The 23,990-nt window shown below is 35.4% G+C and overlaps 1 pseudogene; it reads left to right on the top strand.

Moving 5' to 3' along the window:
• The window catches only part of LOC138382887 (zinc finger protein 737-like), a 59,595-nt pseudogene that overhangs the window by 10,944 nt on the left and 24,661 nt on the right, over positions 1 to 23,990 (top strand).

The raw sequence follows: 23,990 nt of genomic DNA on the forward strand, positions 1-23,990 counted from the left end.
ATTATGTAGACATCATTTTTTGTACTCTTGCAAGGAATATAAAGGACACCAAGATGTAATATTCAGTAAGAAAATCTAAGTGGAGAGACTCTTTGTGATCCAGCCATAACACTGTTTTAAGTAATCTGTATGGTTGGTTTTTCATGTAATATTCTTCTGAGGACATTTTCAACTTTAGCAGTAAATTGTTTTACCAATTGTATATTAAGTAATAGAACAAAGTAGATTTTGAAATGCTGTTTCTAAGACTATGTGTGATCTTAATTTGTTTTAATAAAAGAAAATTGTTTTTAACGTGTTAGATGTTGTGTATTGAATGAAGTCTTAACCTTCCACCGAGAGTTATCTAGTCCACTTTATTCAAAGTCCAGATAAAAAATGTAAACAGTATAATATTGGGTAACATAGTGGAACATAACATTACTAATGAGCTTTTTCGCAGAGCTTTAAGCTTCAGTTACTTTGAAAAATATTGCTTCCATAACTTATATTTTTATTCTTTTTCTTGTTTTTGCAACTATAAAGGGCCATTAAAATGGTTATAATGAGATTATATAGGAGTGTAATCAAAGGCCATACATTGCTGAATAATCAATGACCATTTACAAATTTTAACTGTACATTTTTCTTTGAATGTGCAACCTCCCTGGCCTGAAAACTCCATATAGACTCCTTAGATAAACTTTAAGTGCAGAATGATGGAGGAAGGAATTGTGTTTGTGTGTGTACCTGTTTTGAGAAGGAAAGAAAAATATTGGAATAAAACAGGTAATTAAAAAAATGTTGATAATTTACTACCAAAGTAGAAGCCTCATAGATTCTGAAAGTAAATATATTTTCTCTGCTTTGAATTTAATTTCTCTAAAATCTTAGGGCTCCTTGTTGTGAATCTTCTCATGTAAATCCTCTGTTTTCAAATCCCTGTTGTTCATGCTACATCAAAGAAATAATTGTTCTAAAAGTTAAGAAATATTATTCGTATGACTCAGGGATTATACAAATAATTTCTATGAAATTTAATTGTGTTCTGAAAATAATTTGAAGATGTAATGCCACAGTGAGTATACTAAGTTAAATTGTATTATTTAGTAAATTTTATTTTTTTCTTTTCAAATGGAGAAATTTGTTTAAGCCAACTTCTCTTTAGTTACTGTCTTTTTCACTTTTTGTAATTGACATACTTGAGTTGATAGACTATTGGGCCAATCTAGATAAACACTGAAGAGGCTTTGTAAGTCATCGGATTGTTTTGACATTTATTGGAATGAAAAAACAAGACAGCACTAGGTGTATAATAGATGTTACATATTTAGCAGTGAATATTTCTGTTCAAGGGATTTTGTGGCTCCAGGTAAGATATTCAAAACAGCCAGGTGAAGAAATGACATTGATTCTGCATGTGCAGAGAGATCACTTGTTTAGAGGCTGCAAAATTTACTGTCTGAATTTCAAAAGGGGAATTCTGCTTCTTTTCATTTCCTAATTGTGTCCAGTTTCTTTCTGTGTGTCTATGTTCACCCCCAGCTACACATGCACCTCAGTCCTTCTCCTTTGCCAGTTCTATGGCTACAGCTTTCTCACCGTTCTCCCCACCCCAGGTCATTTCACACAGTACTGTATAAATTCGTATGAGACCTTAAGATTTTTTTTCATGTGGTCAATTTTTTTTATGTGGAGAGTTTGAGATAATTTATAGGTTATAAATGCAACATTGTGATCACTTAAGTGAGCTAAGGAGGATTCAGAGGCCATGGACAAGGGGGTTAAGTCAATCAGTTGGCATTGTTTGTCTTTGTTTGTAAAAGGGAGATGTTATTAGATCCTAACACAAAATGTGGTAAATATAAAATTACTTGTATTAGGTAAAGCATTAATAGGAGCGAGCCATATATTGTGAATGCTATGTAAGGAAAAATAACAGTTTCTAAATATCCTAAGAGAAAGCATTTCTTAGAAATAAAATTTGAATGAAAGACAATGGTAAGTGTTGAATTTTGAAATTAATTTTTTAATGAAATACTTTAGCAAAACTAATGTTTATAGGGAGAATCTTTTATTTTTGAGTGTGTATGCTAAGTGTTGGACAGTAATAAAATGACCTGTATGGATTTAAAATTTGGAATAATCTTTATTTCAGATTGATATTGCAATCTTGAGAAATCTTTCACTCTTATATTGTTATATCTTCCTTTATTTTATTGGGTACAGTTCACAGTGTGCTGTTTTGATTCTTAATCACTGAACCATAGTCAACTATTTCGTCATTGTCTCTAGAAAAATCTCAGAGATCACGGCAGGGTTTTGGATTAAAACATCTTCTCAGTTATTTTGGATGCAAACTTGTTTTTCATGTTCACAGTGTGACTAGAGACGGAACCATTGGCACCACCTGAGTCTTATGTGGCTTCCATACCATCACCATCAGCACTAGGAACACCATGAACCACTCGTTTAAAGTGCATCGGCCACTGCCATTTTTTGATACTAGTTTCTGAACATACTGGTAAATATCAGAGTCCCTATACTTATGACCAAGAAATGGAATAACAAAAAGATCACAAAAACTACATTTTTTGATGGAGTTTAGCTAAGCTTATGACAAAGGCACAGATGCAATATTTAGAATATTGCCAGTATTCCACAATTTTTCAACATTTATTTTTAAGTTTGCAGATACTATTTATGTATTTCTTATGTAAGACATGATGTTTTCAAGTATATATACATTATTAAATACTTAATTCTAGTCAAGTAACTAGTATTGTGCCTCACAGGTTATTTTTGTGGTGAGAACACTTAACATCTAGTGTTTTATCATTTTTTAAATATACATACACATTATGTCTTAACTATTGTCACCGTACTTTACAGTAGCTCTCTTGAACTTAATCCACCTAACTGTAATTATGTATCTTTTGACAGTTATCTCCCCAAGCTCCCATCCTTCCTAAAAACTCCAGCCTCTGGTAATGTCATTCTACTCTCTACTTTAATGAGATCAACTTGTTTAGATTACACATGTGAATGAGATCATGAGATACTTCTATTTCTCTGCCTGTCTCACTTCAAGTAACATGTTCTCCAGGTTCATCCATTTGATGGAAAATGACAGGATTTTTATGTCTAATATTCCATTATATATGTATACATATTACACACATACACACTTTCTTTATCCATTTATTTGATTATGGACACTCAATGCGATTCCATATCTTGGCTATTATAAATCAGACAACAATAAATGTGAGACTACAGCTGTTCCTTCAGCTGTACCATTCTTCTATTTTTTGATGTATACTTAATTATGCTATTGCTATATCACATGGTAGTTTAGTTTTTTTTTAACTTTTGAGAATTCTCCTAACTTTTTTCCATAAGGTTGCATTGATTTACAATCACACCAACAGCTTGCAAGTGTTCCCTTTTCTCCAGATTTTTACCAACACTTATGTTTTCTATTTTAATGATAGTCATTCTAACAAGAATGGATTGATATGGTGGTGTAGATTTGCCTTTCCCTGATGATTACTGATGGTGGACAATTTTCTTACATCTGTTGGCCATTTGTATGTCTTATTTTGAGTTATGTCTATTTAGGTCTATTGTCTATGTTGAAATAATTACTCAATTTTTGTTGTATAGTTGAGTTTCTCATATATTTTTGATATTAACCCCTTGTCAGGTATATAATTTACACATTTTTCCCATTGATAAGTTGTGTAATCATTCTGTTGTTTCTACTTGGTGTTGTATAGAAATGTTTTAGTTAGTAATCCCATTTGCCTGTTTTTACTTGGTACCTGTAATTTTGAGGTTAAATCCAAAAAATCATTATCTAGATCAATGTCATAAAGCTGTCCTGGTAAATTTTCTTGTAGTAGTTTCAGAGCTTCAGGTCTTACATTTAAGTCTTTAAAGAATTTTGAGTTAGTTTTTGTATATGGTATGATGTGAGAGACTCATTTCATTGCTCTGTGTCTGGATATCAAGTCTTCCCAACAAAATTTATTGAAGAGACTGTTCCTTCCCCATTGTGTTTTCTTGTCATGTTTGTCTAAAATCAGTTAACTGTAAATGCACAAATTTATCTCTGAGTTCCCTATTCTGCTCCATTATCCTATGTGTCTGATTTTATGCCAGTATCATACTCTTTGGGTTACTATCAGTTTGTAGTATATTTCAAAACCAAGTACTGTGATGTCTCTAGCTTCCCCCCCACCACACTCCATTGCTTATACTATTCAGGATCTTTGTTGGAATCATATATATTTTTAGAATTTTTATTTCTTTGAAGTATGTCATTGGTATTTTGATTGGGATTGCATTGAATCTGTAGATCATTTTGTGTAATATAAACATTTTGGCAATATTATATTTGCTAATCCATGATCAGAGATATGTTTCCATTTGTTTGTGTTTTCTTCTATTTCTTCCTTAATGTTCTTTAGTTCTCAGGGTAGAGATATTTCATCTTTGTTGTGAAAATTATTTCTAAGTTATTTTTTCATAGTTATTGTAGATGGGATTGTTTCCTTGATTTCCTTTACTGATAGTTTACTTTTAGCGCATATGAGTGCTAGTGAGTTTTACATGTGGATTTTGTGTCCTGAAAATTTACTGTATTTGTTTATTAGCTCTAACAATTTTTTGGTGAAATCTTTAAGATTTTCTACATAAAAGATGATGTGATCTGCAAACAGGAACAATTTACCTCCTTCCTTTCCAATCTGGATGCTTTTTATTTTTTCTTTAATTGCTCTGTCTTGGACATCCATTATTGTGTTGACTAGAAATGGCAAGAGAGAAAAGCTTTCACTTGTTCAAGCTCTTAGAGGAAAACCTTAGAACTATTGCCCTTTTGTTAGTATGCTAGCTGTGTGTTTGTGATACATGCCCTTCATTGCATTGGGGTACATTTGTTCTATTCCTAATTTGTTGAGAGACAATATCATGAAGGGATGTTCAATTTAGTCAAATCCTTTTTTGCATCTATTGAAATGTTATGGTTGGTCCTGGGAACGGTCATCCTTGTCAGAATCTGGGGGGATGCATGCATACCTAGAGCAGTCATTGAGGGCATCATGTCTCACATTCTGTTGATATGGCTTCCTTGTGCTGTCTATTGTGAGTGTCTTACTCCCCAGATAATATTGAGGCTAAGGGATTTTCATTTCCTTTGTTTACTAAATTATCCCAAGGATCTAGAAAAGTGACTGCACAAATAAAGTACTTTACAAATGGAAAAACAAAAACACAGATTTGCTCTGTTTGTGCTTTTGTAAACATAGAGAAACATAGACCATTGAGACACGAGGTAGAGAGCTTCAGTGAGGGGGAGAAAAAATAATGCAAATGAACAACCACATCATGCCCTGAAGCCTTTCCACAGAGCCAGGCACTAGGGACCTGCTTGTGATGTCTGAGTCCATTTAGTCACTACAAAATCCCTGTGAAGTTCATGTTTTGATCACCCCACTTTTGAAAGGACAAACTGAGGTTCAGAGAGCTGCAGTGGTATCCTAATGACACAGCTAGTAGGTGGCAGAGTCACCATTGTACCTTGGAGGGGATAGATGCTCACCTGCTAAACAGCTGCTCCAGGAAATGTGGGATGGTGGCAAAGTCCCAGTGGGAGCCCCAGAAGGTGGTGAAAAAGGAGATAGTTCAACCCTGGGAGGCTAGGGAGTCCACCAGTGTCTGCTTTGTGTCTCGCTGGAAATTCCACATTCTGGCCTCCTCTAGGTTCAGGGAAGACTCATTTTCATACTAGGGAGGATAACAAGATATATATAGTCAGTGACAGCACCACAAACTACCAGAGGTTTGGAGTCTAGAGTGCAAACCAGGAACACTTTAGGGACTTGTGCATATTAAGAACATGCGTTTTCATGCTGAAAAATATTCTAGGGTTTCAAAGTAAAATTTCATCTGAGAATGGAAAATAATTAACTTATTAATACTGAGACAGTATTGGGAAGGCCTTGGCCTCACTTCTGACCAAGGGAGGCAAAAAGGGGCTGCATGGCCCAGCCTAATTAGCTACAGAAGACAAAAAAAAAAAAAAAAAAAAGACAAATTACCTTTTAGCCACTAGATCTCAGCCCATACCCATATTAGAAGGGAGGCCGAATAATCTGTCTCTTGGGTAATGTTTTTTTCAAGACCAGTGAAACGAGATGCTGACATTAGATGAAGAACCTCTCTGCAAAGAAATCAGATATATCCAGATCTAAGCACCTCAAGCAAAAAAGGACCCCCACATTGAACTTGCCTTGATTGTTATTAATTTTATTCCCATTTGAATGCTAAAAATCAGACCCAGGCTTGGAGATTTAACATGTTAATGGGACATACAATGGAAGAAGAAGCATGTAATAGAGCTACAGAGGCACAAGAAAAATCTTCACTTTTACTCCTTTACACACCATCTTTTCCCCACCTAAGCCTCTTTAAAACTCTCCCTTAACTTCCCTTGGGACTCAGTAAGAGAATTTTTCCTCTGTGCTGGCTCACTTATGTTGAACATAAGCCCCAATAAAGCCTTCCTTGTGACTCTCTTCCAGCCTCTGGCTAGTTTCTATTGCATAGTGAGCCCAAGGACCTGCACCAGTAAAATACCTTCATGGGTTTTCCATGATATCCTTTCAGCTGCAGAGCCATAGCACCCACCTGTATTAATAGCCTATATGTATGAAAACCATTATTCCACTGAGTCCTCAAAAAATCGTTACTACAGAGATGGAAAATAGGCTTTAAGAGGGCATCACATCTCACATTCTGTGGACATGACCTCCTTATGGTGTCTAACCTGAGTGTCTGACTCCCTGTCTGAAGCCAGCTGCTCACCAGCACCCAGACTAGAAGAGAGAATCTTGTGTAGGGAGGGCTGCATGAAATTCCTTCTATGCTACCTGAGGCTCTATGTGCTTTTAACATGGAGGGGAAGGGCTGGGGAAGCCTCATGTTCTTTACATTTTAGGAACAATGCACAGCAAAAGACACTGTAGAAGAAACATTTTGACTTAAAACATATAATTGCCTCCCTTTGTTTTGCAGTAAAGGGAGCCTTAATAAACAGCTAAATAATCCTAAGCTGGCAATGCGAAAAATGGCAGGAGACTCCAGCATGAGAAAAAGCCCATCACAGGGCCAAGGACCTGCACAGATGACTCAAGGAAGAGAAAACTCAAGTAGGTATTAAACAACCCAGAGGTGGCTCACAAGTATCATTTGGAAACCTGGAAATGAAAGGAACAATGATTTCATTTGCCACAGAGACACCAGATTAGCAAAAAATCAAAAAGATATTAACCCCCAAGGGAGGCTGGATACATTATGTTGGGGATTAAAATAGAAGAGCAAAGAAATAAGAGAAATAGAGCAAAGAAATAAGAGAAAAGACCAGAGTCTACAAGAAATGTGGGATTATGTGAAGAAGCCTAAAGTGAGAGTTATCGGCATTCCTGAGGGTGAAGAAGATTATAAGCAAGGGTTGGGACCAGCCTGAGCAAGAGCGAGACCCCATCTCTACTAAAAATAGAAAGAAATTATATGGACAGCTAAAAATATATATATAGAAAAAATTAGCCGGGCATGGTGGTGCATGCCTGTAGTCCCAGCTACTCGGGAGGCTGAGACAGGAGGATCGCTTGAGCTCAGGAGTTTGAGGTTGCTGTGAGCTAGGCTAACGCCACAGCACTCACTCTAGCCTGGGCAACAGAGTGAGACTCTGTCTCAAAAAAAAAAAAAAGAGTTGGATAAGCTATTTGAAGATATAATTGAGGAAAATTTCCCGGGCCTTGCTAAAACTCTAGATATACAGGTTCAAGAATCTCAAAAGATCCCTGGGAGAGTCATAACAAATAGGAAGACACCACGTCACGAGTCATCAGACTGACCAAAATATCCACTAAGGAGGCCCTTCTTCACACTGTAAGGAGAAAGAAACAAGTAACATGCGAAGGAAACCCCATCTGAATAACGCCAGATTTCTCAACTGAAACCTTACAAGCAAGAATAGACTGGGGCTCCATTCTCACTCTTCTGAAACAGAATAATGCCCTGCCTAGAATCTTCTACCCAGCTAAGCTAAGTTTTGTATACGAAGGAGAAATTAAGACATTCTCAGATAAACAAAGACTCACGGAATTGACCAAGACAAGACCAGCCGTCCAAGAAGTTCTCAAAAACAGAGTTACACATGGACCAGGACAAGAAAGACCCACAAATGTAAAACTACTCAAGAGCTAAAGATCAAAACCCAGTTACCACAATGGCTTCAGAGAGAAAACATAGCAATGAAGTTCTACCCAACAGGATGAACAGAAATCTGCCCCACTTACCATTTCTCTCAATAAATGTGAATGGCTTGAATTCCCCACTCAAGAGACATAGACTGGCCCAATGGATTAAAAAATACAAAGCAAGTATGTGCTGTCTTCAGAAAACTCATCTAACCTGCAAAGATGCATTTAGACTGAAAATAAAAGGGTGGAAATCGATATTTCAAGCAAACGGAAGCCAAAAGCAAGCTGGCGTGGTGGTTTTAATCTCTGATAACTTAGTTTTTAAATCAACAAAAGTAATGAAAGACAAAGATGGTTACTATATACTGGTGAAGGGTACAAGTCAACAAGAAGACATACCTATACTTAATATATATGCACCCAACTTAGGTGCACCCAGATTCATAAAACAAACCCTCCTTTATCTGAACCAAATGATATATAATAATACTATAATAGCTGGAGACTTTAACACCCCGCTGACAGTACAGGACAGATCCTCCAATCAGAAAATATAAAAAGAAATAATGGACTTAAATAGAATGCTAGAACAAAATGGCCTGACTGACATCTACAGGACATTCTACCCAAAATCCACTGAATATATGTTCTTCTCATCAGCTCATCAGACATTCTCTAAGATTGACCATATCCTAGGACATAAGGCATGTCTTAAGAAAATTTTTAAAAAATAGAAATTATACCATGCATCTTCTCAGATCACAGTGGAATAAAAGTAGAAATTAACCCTAACAGAAATTCTAATTCCTACTCAAAGTATGGAAGCTAAACAACCTTCTCCTTAATGATTATTTTATAAATGAAGAAATCAAGACAGAAATCAAAAGATTCTTTGAATTAAACGACAAAGGAGACACATGTCATCAAAATCTCTAGGACACGGCTACAGCAGTCCTGAGAGGAAAATTTATTTCCATAAATGCCTATATCAAAAAGACAGAAAACTTAAAAATAGACAATCTAATGAATAGACTCAAAGAGCTGGAGAAAGAAGAACAGACCGACCCCAAACCCAGCAGAAGGAGAGAAATTATTAAGATCAAATCAGAACTAAATGAAAAGGACAAGAATAAAAGCATATGGAAGATTAATAAAACAAAAAGTTGTTTCTTTGAAAAGATAAACAAAATAGACACATTTCTGCCTAGACTAACCAAGAGCAGAAAAGAAAAATCTCTAATAACCTCCATCAGGAACATGAAAGGAGAAATCACGACCAATGCCACAGAGATACAGGATATCATCTATGAATTCTACAAGAATCTTTATGCACACAAACTGGAAAATGTGGAGGAAATGCACAAATTTTTAGAAACACACAGCCTTCCCAGGCTCAACCAGGAAGAAATAGAATTCCTGAATGGACCAATATCAAGAACTGAAATTGAAACAGCAATAAAAAACCTTCCCAAAAAGAAAAGCCCTGGACCAGAAGGGTTCACACTGGAATTTTAGCATACCTACAAAGAAGAACTGGTGCCCATCCTACATAAACTATTCTCCAACATCGAGAAGGATGGGATTCTCCCCAACACATTTTACCAAGCCAACATAATTTTGATACCAAAACCAGGAAAGGATGCAACAAAAAAAGAAAACTACAGACCAATATCCCTTATGAATATAGATGCAAAAATTCTCAATAAGATCCTAGCAAATCGAATCCAAGTGCTTATCAAAAAAATAATCCATCACGACTAATTGGGCTTCATCCCAGAGCTCCAGGGATGGTTTAACATATGCAAATCTATAAATGTAAGTCACGACATAAATAGAAGCAAAAATCAAGACCCTATGATCCTTTCAATAGATACAGAAAAAGCATTTGAAAAAATTCAACACCCTTTTATGATAAGAGCACTTAACAATGTAAGCATAGACAGGGCCTATCTAAAAATGATACAAGCCATATATGACAAACCCACAGCCAACATCATAGTGAATGGGGAAAAATTGAAAGCATTCCCACTTAGAACTGGAACCAGACAATGCTGCCCACTGTCCCCATTACTTTTCAACATAGTGCTGGAAGTCCTTGCGATAGCTATCAGGCAAGAGAGCAGAATCAAGGGTGTCCAAGGAGGGACAGAAGAGATCAAACTCTCACTCTTTGCTCATGATACAGTATTATATCTAGAAAACCCCAAGGATTCAACCAAGAGACTTCTGGAATTGATCAATGAATTCACTAAAGTCTCAGGATACAAAATCAATACACACAAATCAGAAGCATTCATATATGCCAATAACAGTCAAACAGAGAACGAAATTAAGGACTCAATACCCTTCACAATAGCAACAATGAAAATAAAATACCTAGGAATATATATAAGTAAGGAGGTAAAGGACCTCTATAGGGAGAACTATGAAACACTGAGGAAGGAAATGGCAGGACACGTAAACATGTGGAAAACCATACCATGCTCGTGGATCAGAAGAATCAACATTGTTAAAATGTCTATACTACCCAAAGTGATCTACATATTCAATGCAATCCCTATTAAATTACCAACATCATTTTTCACAGATATAGAAAAAATAATTTTACGCTTTGTATAGAACCAGAGAAGACCCCGTTTAGGAAAAGCAATTTTAAGCAATAAAAACAAAATGGGAGGTATTAATTTGCCAGACTTCAAACTATACTACAAGGCTGTGGTTATTAAAACAGCTTGGTATTGGCACAAGTGCAGGGACACAGACCAGTGGAACAGAACAGAAGATAAAGATATAATACCATCCTCATATAGCCATCTAATCTTTGACAAAGCAGACAAAAACATACTCTGGGGACAAGAATCTTTATTCAATAAATGGTGCTGGGGAAACTGGATAGCCACATGTAAAAGACTGAAACAGGACTCGCAGCTTTCACCTCTCACAAAAATCAAATCACGGTGGATAACAGACTTAAACCTTAAGTGTGAAACTATTAGAATTTTAGAAGAAAATGTATTAAAGATTCTTATAGACCTTTGTCTAGGCAAAGAATTTATGAAGAAGATCCCTAAGGCAATCACAGCAACAACAAAAATAAATGAATGGGACCTGATTAAATTAAAAACCTTCTGCACAGCCAAAGAAATAGTCACGAGAGTAAACAGACAACATACAGAATGGGAAAAAAATTCTCACATGCTACACATCCAATAATGGACTGATAACTAGAATCTATTTAGAACTCAGGAAAATCAGCAAGAAAAAAATCAAACAACCATATCAAAAGGTGGGCAAAGGACATGAACAGAAATTTCTCAAAAGAAGACAGAAGAATGGCCAAAAACATATGAAAAAATGCTCAAAATCTCTAATCATCAGGGAAATGCAAATCAAAACCACAATGAGATATCACTTAACTCCAGTGAGAATGGCCTTTATCAAAAAACCCCATAACAATAAATGTTGGCGTGGATGCATAGAGACAGGAACACTCATACACTGCTGGTGGGACTGCAAACTAGTATAACCTCTATGCAAAGTAATATGGAGATACCTTAAACAGATTCAAGTAGACCTACCATTTAATCCAGCAATCCTATTATTGGGCATCTACCAAAAAGAACAAAACTCATTCTATAAAAAAGACATCTGTACCCGAATGTTTATAGCAGCACAATTCACAATTGCAAAGATGTGGAAACAACCCAAGTGTCTGTGAATACATGAATAGATTAATAAAATGTGGTATATGTATACCATGGAATATTACTCAGCTATTAGATATAATGGCGATATGGCATCTCTTTGGTTCTCCTGGAGAGAGCTGGAACCCATTCTATTAAGTGAAGTATCCCAAGAATGGAAAAATAAGCACACATGTACTCACCATCAAATTGGTTTCACTGATCATCACCTAAGAGCACACTTGGGAATAACATTAATCTCGTGTCGGGCAGATGTGGGGGGAGGGGATGGGCATACACATATATGATGAGTGCGACGTACACTGTCTGGGGAATGGACACGCTTGAAGTTCTGTCTCGGGGGGGATCGGGGGCACAATATACATAACCCGAACCCCCATAATAAGCTGAGAAAAAAATAATTTTAATAAGAGAGTGCCAAATGATTTGGACCAAAACAATGAAAATTCAGAGAATTTATTTACCAAAAATGTTCAATAACTTTATGGAACATTTATGTTGACTTACATAAGGCTTAAGCATTTGATTGATGATGGGTAGAACAGCATATACTTCTTTTTCTTTATAGTTTTTTTATAGTGAAAGTCAATTACATAACAAAAAATTTTAAGTTGAATTATTTTAACTAAATTTGAAAAATATTGTCAGAAATATTGCCAACAATAGTTTTTATTTTGACTATAGAATATTGTGGCTTGTTTGGATAGACACAATGTAAATAATGTGCTTGTGGCTAATTCCACATATATTTCTATTCCATAGGTTTCTTTACTTAGTAAGAACATTGATCATACCACAATGGTTTGTGCCACCAAACTTTGAATTTGCATCATTATTACATAATATATAATTTTGTCTCAATGTTGAACTTCTTAAATGAATTTACAATATTATTCAAAATGTCAGAAATTTCACTTTGAAAGAATGAACTTGCAAAATTTTACCTTGATTCTATGAATGAGGGAAAAATAATTTTTGGTATTATTTTAAAGGACTTTCAATTTGAAATTTGTGACTCTGTCTTTTTTAACTAGAGTTCTCTAAGAGAATTAGGCTGTAATGTGACAATGAAGGCATACACCGTACACAATAAATAAACTTTCCTGTGCGTACCTGAATAAAAAATAATATTTTGCAATACATTGGTTGATCTTTGAATAATAATCTAACATTGCATTTGTGAAAAAATCCTTAGTCATACTATATAATCATTATTATATGTTGCTGAGTTCAATTTGCTAGTATTTAGGAGGATTTCAGTGTCTATCTTTATATGGAATATTGGCCCATATTCTTCTTTACTTGTGATACTTCTGTCTGGTGTTAGCATCATGGTTTGCTGGCTAATGAAGGAGTTGAGAACTGTTATATCTTCTGCTGAATGTTTTTATGAAGAATTAATATTAATTCTTCATTAAATATTGATGGATTTTACAGTTTAACAAATTTGATACTGAACTTTTCTATATGGAAATATTTTTAATTCTTTTCTTTTTATTATTATATGACTGTTTATATATTTTATTTCATTATATATGTCTATTCATATGAATTTCTTTAGTTTACTTTCATAATTTGTGGCATCAATACATTTATTTCTATTTTGTTGTATTTCATAAAAATTAATATTCTAGGCACTTTACATGGAATCAGCTGGAATCAAAGAATGAGTCTTTAGCCCAACCCGTAAGTGGCTCAAAATTCTCTCCATTGTTAGGATAATGAATATGAATATGATTTAATTACTTAAAACTCATATTTATGAGGTGGAGAATAAGAACACTCCTGGAAATTCCAGGATCACATCCACCACCTAGGGCAAAAGAGTGCTTTTCCTGAGAAACTAGAGCTGGTTACAGGACCCAAAAATAAAACAGAAGCTTTTTCCTCCCAGCAAGGACCACCTACTGACAGGGAGGTCCATTTGCATGCCCTTTTACTGCATTTACTGACCCATGATACAGAATATGGTCAATTCTTTCCCATAAGCACCACCTACTGGCTCAGATATTAAACTGGGCATGTCATTATCTATACAAAAGAAAATACAAAGGTAAGAAGGAATAGCTGCTCCAGATGAGAAGGAATCAGCAAAAGAACTCTGGAAGTATGAAGAATCAAATGGGAACATCCATTCTCTAGCAATGAATACCAACCAAAATCATAACATTGAAATGACAGATGAAGAACTTTAGACATGGATTGTAAGTAAGCTCAATGAAATGCAAGATAAAGTGGGAACCCAACACAAAGAAACCACAAAAAAATGTAAGAAATGAATTAAAAATTGACTAATGAAATTGAAATATTAAAAATCAAACAGAACTTCTGGAAATGAAAAACTCATTTAAGGAATTACCAAACACAGTGGAAAACCTTAAGAATAAGTTACATCAAGCATAAGAAAGAATCTGAAAGCTTGAAGACAATATCTTTCAATTCAACAAGTCAGTCACAGAGATAGAAGAGAGAAATAAGAGAAAAGAGCAAAGCCTACAAGAAATACATGAGTATGTAAAGAGGCCTAACATAAAAATCATATCTATCCATGAGGGTGAAGAAGAAAACACACATGGGTTGGATAATCTATTTGAGGGAATAATTGAAGGAAATTGCCTTGTCCTTTCCAGAAATCTAGATATCCAGGTACAAAAACCTCAAGGGAGTCCTGGGAGATTCATCACAAAGAGGAAAACATCACAAGACATAGTCATCAGACTGGACAAAATAAACACGAAAGAAGCCCTCCTATGAGCCAGAAGGTGAGAGCAGCAAGTGACTTACAAAGCAAAACCCATCAATGTAACTGCAGATTTCTCAACTGAGACCGTAAAAGCTAGAAGATACTGGGGCCCCATTCTCAGTCTTCTCAAACAGAATAATGCCCACCCTCGAATTTTGTATGCTGCAAAACTAACTTTCATATATGAGGGGGAAATAAATACATTCTCATACAAGCAAACAGATGAGGGAATTTGTCAAAACAACACTAGACCTGCAAGAACTATTCAGAACTCTGTTACACATGGATCAGAACAATAGACTCCAGTGTAAAATCATCTAAAAGCTAAAGGTCAAAGGTCAGACACCACAATGCCTCAAGGCATAAAAGAAAGCAACAAAGTTCTATTCAACAGGATGAACAGAAATCCACCCCACTTATCAATTGTTTCAATAAATGTGAATGGCTTGAACTATCCACTGAAGAGATATAGACTGGCTGAATGGATAAATATATAGAAGCCAAATATCTGCTGTCTTCAGGAAACACATCTACCCACAAGGACTCATTCAGACTGAAGGTGATGGAATGCAAAAGAATATTCCATCCAAATGGAAACCAAAAGAAAGCTGATATAGCAGTTTCCATATCAGATAATGTAGTCTTCAAATCAACAAAAGAAATGAAAGATAAAGATGGTCATTATATAATGGTAAAGGGAATAATTCAACATGAAGACATAAAAATTATAAATATTTATGTACCCAACAAAGGTGTGCCCAGATTCATAAAGCAAAACCTACTTGAGCTAAACAAAATAATAAACAATAGCACTGTAATATCAGGAAACTTCAATACCTCACTGATGGAATAGGAGAGATCTTCCAAACAGAAAATAAACAAAGAAACATTGTACTTCAGCAGAACTATAAAACAAATGGGACTAACAAATATTTACAGAACTTTCTACCCCAAAACCACTGAGTATACATTCTTCTCATCATCTCATGGGGCACTCTCTAAGACTGACCACATCCTAGGCCACAAAACATGTTTCAAGAAATTTTAAAAAATAGAAATTATACTATTCATCTTCTAAGACAACAGTGGAATAAAATTAGAAATCACTTCCAGCAGAAACACTCATCTCTACACAAAGTTATTGAAACTAAACAACCTACTGCTGAATGATTATTGGGTCAAGGAGGAGATTAACATGGAAATCAAGATATTTTCAATTAAATGATGAGGAGGACACAAATTATCAAAATTTCTGGGACACAGCTAAGACAGTCCTGAGAGGACTATCCATAGTCTTAAATACCTACATCCAAAAGATTGAAAGATCACAAACCAACAATCTGATGAATCAACTCAAAGAACTGGATAAAGAAGTGCGAACCAGTCCCAAACACAGCAGAAGAAAAGCGATAACCAAGACCAGAACAGAACTAAATGAAGTCCAAACCAAAGAACTATATGAAAGATTAATGAAACAAAAAGTTGGTTCTTTGAAAAGATAAACAAAATTGACACACCTCTCACTAGATTAACCAGAAGCAGAAAAGAAAGGACTCTAATAAACTGAATCAAGAACAAAAAAAGAAGAAATTACAACTGATATCAGGCAATACAAAATATCATTTCTGAATAATATAAAAATCTCTATGCACATAAGCTTGAAAATGTGGAGGAAATGGACAAATTCTTAGAAACACACAACCTCTCTAGGCTCAATCAGGAAGAAATAGAATTCCTGAACACACCAATATCAAGTACAGAAATTAAAGCAGCAATAAAAATCCTTCCCCAAAAAAACATGTCCTGGAGTAGATAGTTTCACAGCTGAATTCTACCAGACCTACTAAGAAGAACTGGTGCCTATACTACAGAAATTATTCCACAATATTGAGAAGGAAGGAATCTTCCCCAACACATTTCATGAAGCCAATGTCACCCTGATAGCAAAGCCATGAAAGGACTGAACAAAAAAAGAAAACTACAGGCCAATATTCCTTAGAAATATAGATACAAGTATTCTTGATAAAACCCTATCAAATAAAATTCAGGTCCTTATCAAAAAAAGTCCAAAATGCCCACGTTGGCTTCGCTCCAGAGATGCAGGGATGGTTTAATATATGTAAATCTATAAATGTAATTCACATATAAACAGAAGTAAAAAACACCAAACGATCCTCTCAATAGATACAAAAAAAGCATTTGATAAAATTCAGCACCCTTTTAAGATAAGAACGCTTAAGAAAATAGGCATACACAGGACTTACGTCAAAATGGTAAAAGCCACATACGACAAACCCACAGCCAACATAATAATAAACAAGGAAAAATTGAAAGCATTCCTGCTCAGAACTGGAACCAGACAAGGTTGCCCTTTATCATCATTTCTCTTCAACATAGTGCTGGAATTTCTCACAAGAGCATTCAGACAATAGAAGGAAATCAAGGACATCCAAAAGGGGGTAGAAGAGGTCAAATTATTGCTCTTTGCAGATGATGTGATCTTATGTCTAGAAAACCCCAAATATTCTGCCAACAGACTACTGGAATTGATAAAGAAGTTTAGCAAAATCTCAGGTTACAAAATCTACATACGCACATCAGTAGCATTCCTATACACCAAACACAAACTGAGAACCAAATCAAAGACTCAGTACCTTTCACAATAGCAACAAAGAAGATAAAATGCCTAGGAATATATGTAACTAAGTAGGTGAAAGACCTCTACAGGAAGAACATTAAAATACTACAGCAAGAAATACCAAAGGACATAAAAGGAAGGAAAACCATACCATGCTCATGGGTTGGCAGAATCAACATTGTTTAAATGTCTGTAATACCCAAAGTGATTTACAGATTCAATGTGATCCCTAATAAAATACCAATATCATTTTTTACAGATCTAGAAAAATTAATTCTACAGTTTGTATGACTCCAGAGAAGAGCCCATATAGCTAAAGCAACCATAAGCAAAAAGAAAAAATTGGGAGACATCAATTAACCAGGTTTCAAGCTATACTACAAGGCTATATCAAACAAAACAGCATGGTACTGGCTCAAGAACACAGACAGAGACCAATGGAACAGGACTGAGAACCCAGATATAAAACCATCCTCATATAGCCTTCTGATCTTTGACAAAGCAGAGAAAAACAAACACTGGGGAAAAGAATGCTTATTCACTACATGGTGCTGGCCATATGTAGAAGACTGAAACAGGATCCACACCTCTCACCTCTCAGAAAAATCAATTCATGATGGATAACACACTTAGTCCTTAGGAATTAAACCACAGGAATTCTAGAAGAACACATTGAAAAAACTCTTATAGACATTGGTCTAGGCAAAGAATTTATGAGGAAGACCACAAAAGCAACGATAGCATCAACAAAAATAAATAAATGGGATCGATCAAATTTAAAAGCTTCTGCAAAGCCAAAGAAACTCTCGCTAGAGCAAATAGACAACCTACAGAATGGGAGAAAATATTTGCATGCTATACATCTAATAAAAGGCTGATACATGGCATGTATATAGAACTCAGGAAAATCAGCTAGAAAAAAATCAAACAACCCCATTAAATAGTGGTCAAAAAACATGAACAGAAACTTTTAAAAAGAACATAGACGGGCTGGGCGCGGTGGCTCACGCCTGTAATCCTAGCACTCTGGGAGGCCGAGGCGGGTGGATCGCTCGAGGTCAGGAGTTCGAGACCAGCCTGAGCAAGAGTGAGACCCCGTCTCTACTAAAAAATAGAAAGAAATTATCTGGCCAACTAAAAAAAAATATAAAAATTAGCCGGGCATGGTGGTGCATGCCTGTAGTCCCAGCTACTCGGGAGGCTGAGGCAGTAGGATCGCTTAAGCCCAGGAGTTTGAGGTTGCTGTGAGCTAGGCTAACGCCACGGCACTCACTCTAGCCAGGGCAACAAAGTGACACTCTGTCTCAAAAAAAAAAAAAAAAAAAAAAGAACATAGACGAATGGCCAAGAACCATATGACAAAATGCTCAACATGTCCAATCATCAAGGAAATGCAAATCAAAACCACAGTGAGCTATCACTTAACTTCAGTGAGAATGGATTTATCAAAAAGTCCCAAAAGGATAAATGTTGGCATGGATGCAGAGAGATAGGAACACTCATACACTTCTGGTGGGACTGCAAAAGCGTACAAACTCTATGCAAAGTAATATGGACATACTTCAAAGAACTAAAAGTAGAACTACCATTTGATCCAGAAATCCCACTACTGGGCATATACCAAAAGGAACAAAGACATTGTGTAACAAAGACATCTGGACCTGAATGTTGATAATAGCACAATTCACGATGGCAAAGATGTGGAAACAATCCAAGTGCCCATCAATACAGGAGTGCATTAATAAAATATGGGATATGTGTACCATGGTGTATTAGTCAGCCACAAAAAGATGGTGGTGAACTAGCACCTCTTGTATTTTCCTGGATGGGGCTGGAGCCCACTCTCCTAAGTGAAGTATCACAAGAATAGAAAAACAATCACCACAGGTACTCACTCACCATAAATTCTGTACTTAGTGATCAAGACTAATGTGCACATAAGAAACATTCATTTGGTGTTGGGGCAGGGAGGAGGGAATGGGTATATTCATTCCTGATGGGTGAGGTGCACACTGTATGGGGGAGGGGCATGCTTCTAGCTCTGGCTCAGGAAGTGCAAAGGCAATATATATAACCTAATCATTTATACCCTAGTAATATTCTGAAATAAAAAAACCAACATACAGAAACATTCACATTTATTAAGTGAGATATATGAAAAACTAGTGAAACTGCCATTGGACTTTGAAATCTATAAATCAGGGAAAGCAAGGCTGCCTCTTATTTTTTGTTAGCAATATCTGGATGAGAAAAAAACTTTTAATAAGGAAAAATACAAAATAATACTGTATTTGAAGAATGATATGTACAAGAGATAATTTGACAATAAGTGTGGTTAGCATTCAGGACACGCAATATGTTAGGCACTATTCTAAGCCATTAAATATATTTAGGCTTAAAATACAAGAATATAAAATGAATAGCTCAAAGCTTCATTGGAAAAAATAATCAACTTTGAAAAAATTTTATTTTTAATTAAAAAATAGTGGTATATGTTGGGTGCAATGGGATCTTTTGGTGTAAGTCTACATTGGGAAAATATTAAGCTAAATAACAAAGCCATCACTTCACATATTTGTAGTTTTCTGTGGTATAAACATTTAAAAATCTACTCTTTTAACACTGACTGCAGACATCCCAAATGAAAAATCTCTCCTATATAAGAAACAAATTATAATTTTATGTTGCAAACAAAGAAATAAATTATTAGGATGAGTGTCAGAAGCAATTCAATATCACATAAATTTCAGATATAGCAATAATGGTTAAAATGTGTAAGTCAATCCAATAGGAAAAAATATAAAATGTGGAAAAAACATATAATGTGGAAAAAATAAGAAATTATAAGCTAGACAAGCCAAGTTTTTAAAAGAGCCAAATAGAAAGTAAACAATTGGAAATATAATTAAGTAACTTAATATACAAGATATGGATGAAATACTAAATTATACTGACTAATGAGGTTTGTAAACTGAAATATTGAATGCAACATAGTCAAATATAGTAAAAAAAGGAAACATTATGGGAAATACAAATATACATAGATGAAGCAAATAATAAAAACAAATGGCCCACATCTCTTTATTTATCTAGATATATAAAAAAATGCAAGGTAATAGTCAAGGCATTGATTACGTATAAGTTTCTAAAATTCAAAACCAGACATGAATCCATGAATCCTTAAATCCACTGAGTTAAAAAAATGCAGTGTGTCAAAATGAGAATAATTTTTTAAAAAGGCATAAACAAAATAGTATTCAAGCCGTATAACACCAAACAAGAGGGAAACACTGAAAATGACTGAGAACAAAGATAACCTATGAAAATGAGAACAAAATTTCCATAGCGTATGTGAAGCTAAAAATAGAAATATAAACAATGCTGAGAGAAACTATCATTAAACTTAGAATTGAATGCTTAACTAAAATAACGTTAACAAAAATGGATAAATTAAAATAATTTCAAAGGTAAAAACACCAAGTGATTTAGTTACAAATAGGAGCTTCCTAGGACTGTATTTTAAGAGAAAAGTAATGTTTTGTATGTAATGTTAAAAGTGAAAATTAAAGAATATGAGACTGGGTATGGGAATATCAAACACTGATGAACATTGAAGTAGAGAGGCCAAATAGCCTTTGGCAGCATCAAAATAAAAAATGATTATGTGAGTGTGTATGTGTGTGTCTGTATATTTTAATTCTACACATTTTATTTAAATCCGATAACAAATCCTATACTACTTGAATAATTGTAGAAGAATCTATAGATTTTTTCATCACTATTTTGTTAAAAATTAATGGCGCTTTGATTGTATATTTTGCAGAATATATTTTATTCTTTTATCAGAACACATTTCTATCAAGGGACAGACAGTGGCATAGAGACTGACCACAGCATTCTGGACACCTAGGATGACTGTGTCATACCCACATAACACAGTAAGGTGGGTGCAATAATGACGTCCACCAATACATAACGACAAAGAAACTCACCAGTAGCAGGATGGTCTGGGTGGCCCTATCCTTGGTGAGGCTCCTGGGGGGAGGCTGGTGCTGTGAAGGTGTGGGATCGCCTCTGATGCCTGGACAAGAGAATCACCATGAATGCACTACAGAACCATATTTCCTACAAAAAAGGAGATATCTCTTTTGAGTGCCAGCATTGAACACAGACTCCTGTTCATATAACTTCTGGGAAAAAGGGAGCAGTATTTAGTGAGAATCCTTAGATTGGTCTGGGCCCAGTTGGAAGATCTCACAGTGTAGAAGATCAGGTTATTACTGAAAGACACACAGAGAAACCCGAGGAAGAAACAGAAATAGGAGATGTAACACTTGAATTTCTTTTTGAACCTGGCAAACCAGGAGGTGCTAGGGTAGATGGTGATGACCTGGAGCAAGCTCAGGACGCAGGTGGTGCAGATGGAGAAATTTCTCATCACCCTGATCAGGTAGAAAAATGCCTCACCTTTGAAGACATTTTGAAAATCCAGTGAGTCAGACAGTTCTGAAAATACTGTAAAAACTTCAATGAGGAACATCGCTGTATGTAGTAACGGGCCAAGTCACTGCTGGTCACATCAGTGGGCGTAGGCCTACATTCAAGATGGAGTGTGGAGATGCACAGAGAAGGAGGACAGTGTTTGCTAAGAAGCCTACTCGGGAAAAAAAAGACATTTGATAATGGTAACATAAGTGGAAAGTTTTCTCATTTTAACAGCAAAAAAGAAACATACCTTGTTTTATGAAAAACACAATAGAACTCAGATAATCTGTTATTTTTATAGGCAAAATTATTACCACTACCATCATTTTTATTCAACCCAATGATCCTTGAGTAACCCTAACTAGCTCATACAAATTTGTCAATAATCAGCCTCTCTATATTATTTTTTATGTTATGTAGTTTTTATACACCTAACACCATCTCAAGCACAACCAAGCCTGTGCAGCTGTCCATTAGCTATGCTCCTACAACACCTCAGCCTCACTACTTGGAAGCATTTATTAATATTCTACTTTTCTGATTAAAATTAGATTCAGCATACAAAAATTACTCAATGGTGCTTGCACAAATGAACTGAATTAAATTTATGTTAAAGGAAAAAGAATCACCAAGTCTAACAATTAACAAAAAAATCTTAGGTCCATTACATCTTTTCTGGGTTTTTAACATTCTGATATTTCCTAAAACTTTTTCTTTGTAGATATAATGGAGTTTTTACCACAGTTTGATGAAATTTAATTTATTCTGACACAAAGGAGAAAACATTCTATTAATATCAAGGTGATGTTTACAAAAACGTTCTCATAAAATGTGATGATAATCTGAGTTAGACAATTATTACAAACCTAGAGCCTTAAAACAACATATATTTATCATATTGCATTCCTAAGTGCCAAAGACCAAAATTTGTCTTAGAAGGAGGAGGAGAAGGAAGACGTCAGCAAGATTGAATTCCTTTCTGGAAGCTCTAGATGAGAATCCATTTTCTTGGGTTTCTTGGTTTTGGATTTTGTCCCAAGCTTCTCAAAGTTACCTGCAATTCTTGGCTCCTGTCTGCCTACTACCTGCAAAGCCAGCAGTGGTTGTGCTTATGTTATATCCCTGTGACACTGAGTCTCTTGCCTCCTGATTACACATTTACAGATTCTTCTCATTACATTGAGCCCATCTGGGTACTCCAGGGTAATGTCCCTATCTTAATGTCAGCTGATAGGCAATCTTAATTGCATTCTGTTATTGAACATCACGATAATTTAAAACATAAACTTCGACTTCATTTACAAAATAATTTAGAAAACTTTGCTGATCCCTACCCTTCCAGCGCAATGCATTAGGACTATTTTGTAGTAATTTTCCATTATCCTTTCAGATGTTTTCCTACTTAGCATGTACTATAAATGAGGACTGTGTCTTAGGCCATTTTGTGCTGCTATAACAGGAAACTGGAGACTGGGTAATTTATAAAGACAAGAAATTTATTTGTCTCGTGCTTCTGGAGGGCAAGAAGTCCAAGACTGAGGGACCACATCTGATGAGGGCCTACATGCTGCATAATCTCATGGTGGAAGGGGATGGCAAGGAGGGGAGGAAGTGGGAGACAGAAGGACTCCTTCTTTTATCAGAAACCCCATCCTGTGATAACTAAACTGCTCCTCTGGCAACAGTATTAGTGAATTCAGGAGGGCAGAGACCTCATGACCTGGTCACCTCTTAAAGTTCCCACATTTCAACACTACTGCATTGGGCATTAATTTTCCAATACAATTTTGGAGCAGATATTTAAACCAGAGTAAACTATGCCATGAACACTGTAGCATTTTTAAACACTGGAAAGTTTTAAAAACTTAGAGAAAAAATCAAAGTTAATTTCTAAATTTTGCAATTTATTGATTATTTTGAATTTTACTTTGGCTTGGTTGGATAGCGAAGAAACTGTTAAAAGTCTCTTATTGTACATTGAAAGGAAATGTATGTCATAAGAAGAAAACATTTCTCATTATTTAAATAGAGTTAGGTAGTTTTTAATTTTCATTTTGATTTTAATTCATTTTGAGAATAAAGGCCATGGGCCCTATCAGGGTATATGAGGGTTTGGTTAAGAATGGAGAGCCCTAGGCCGGGCGCGGTGGCTCACGCCTGTAATTCTAGCA

Source organism: Eulemur rufifrons, chromosome 4 (assembly GCF_041146395.1).
Source record: "Eulemur rufifrons isolate Redbay chromosome 4, OSU_ERuf_1, whole genome shotgun sequence".
NCBI lineage: Eukaryota > Metazoa > Chordata > Mammalia > Primates > Lemuridae > Eulemur > Eulemur rufifrons.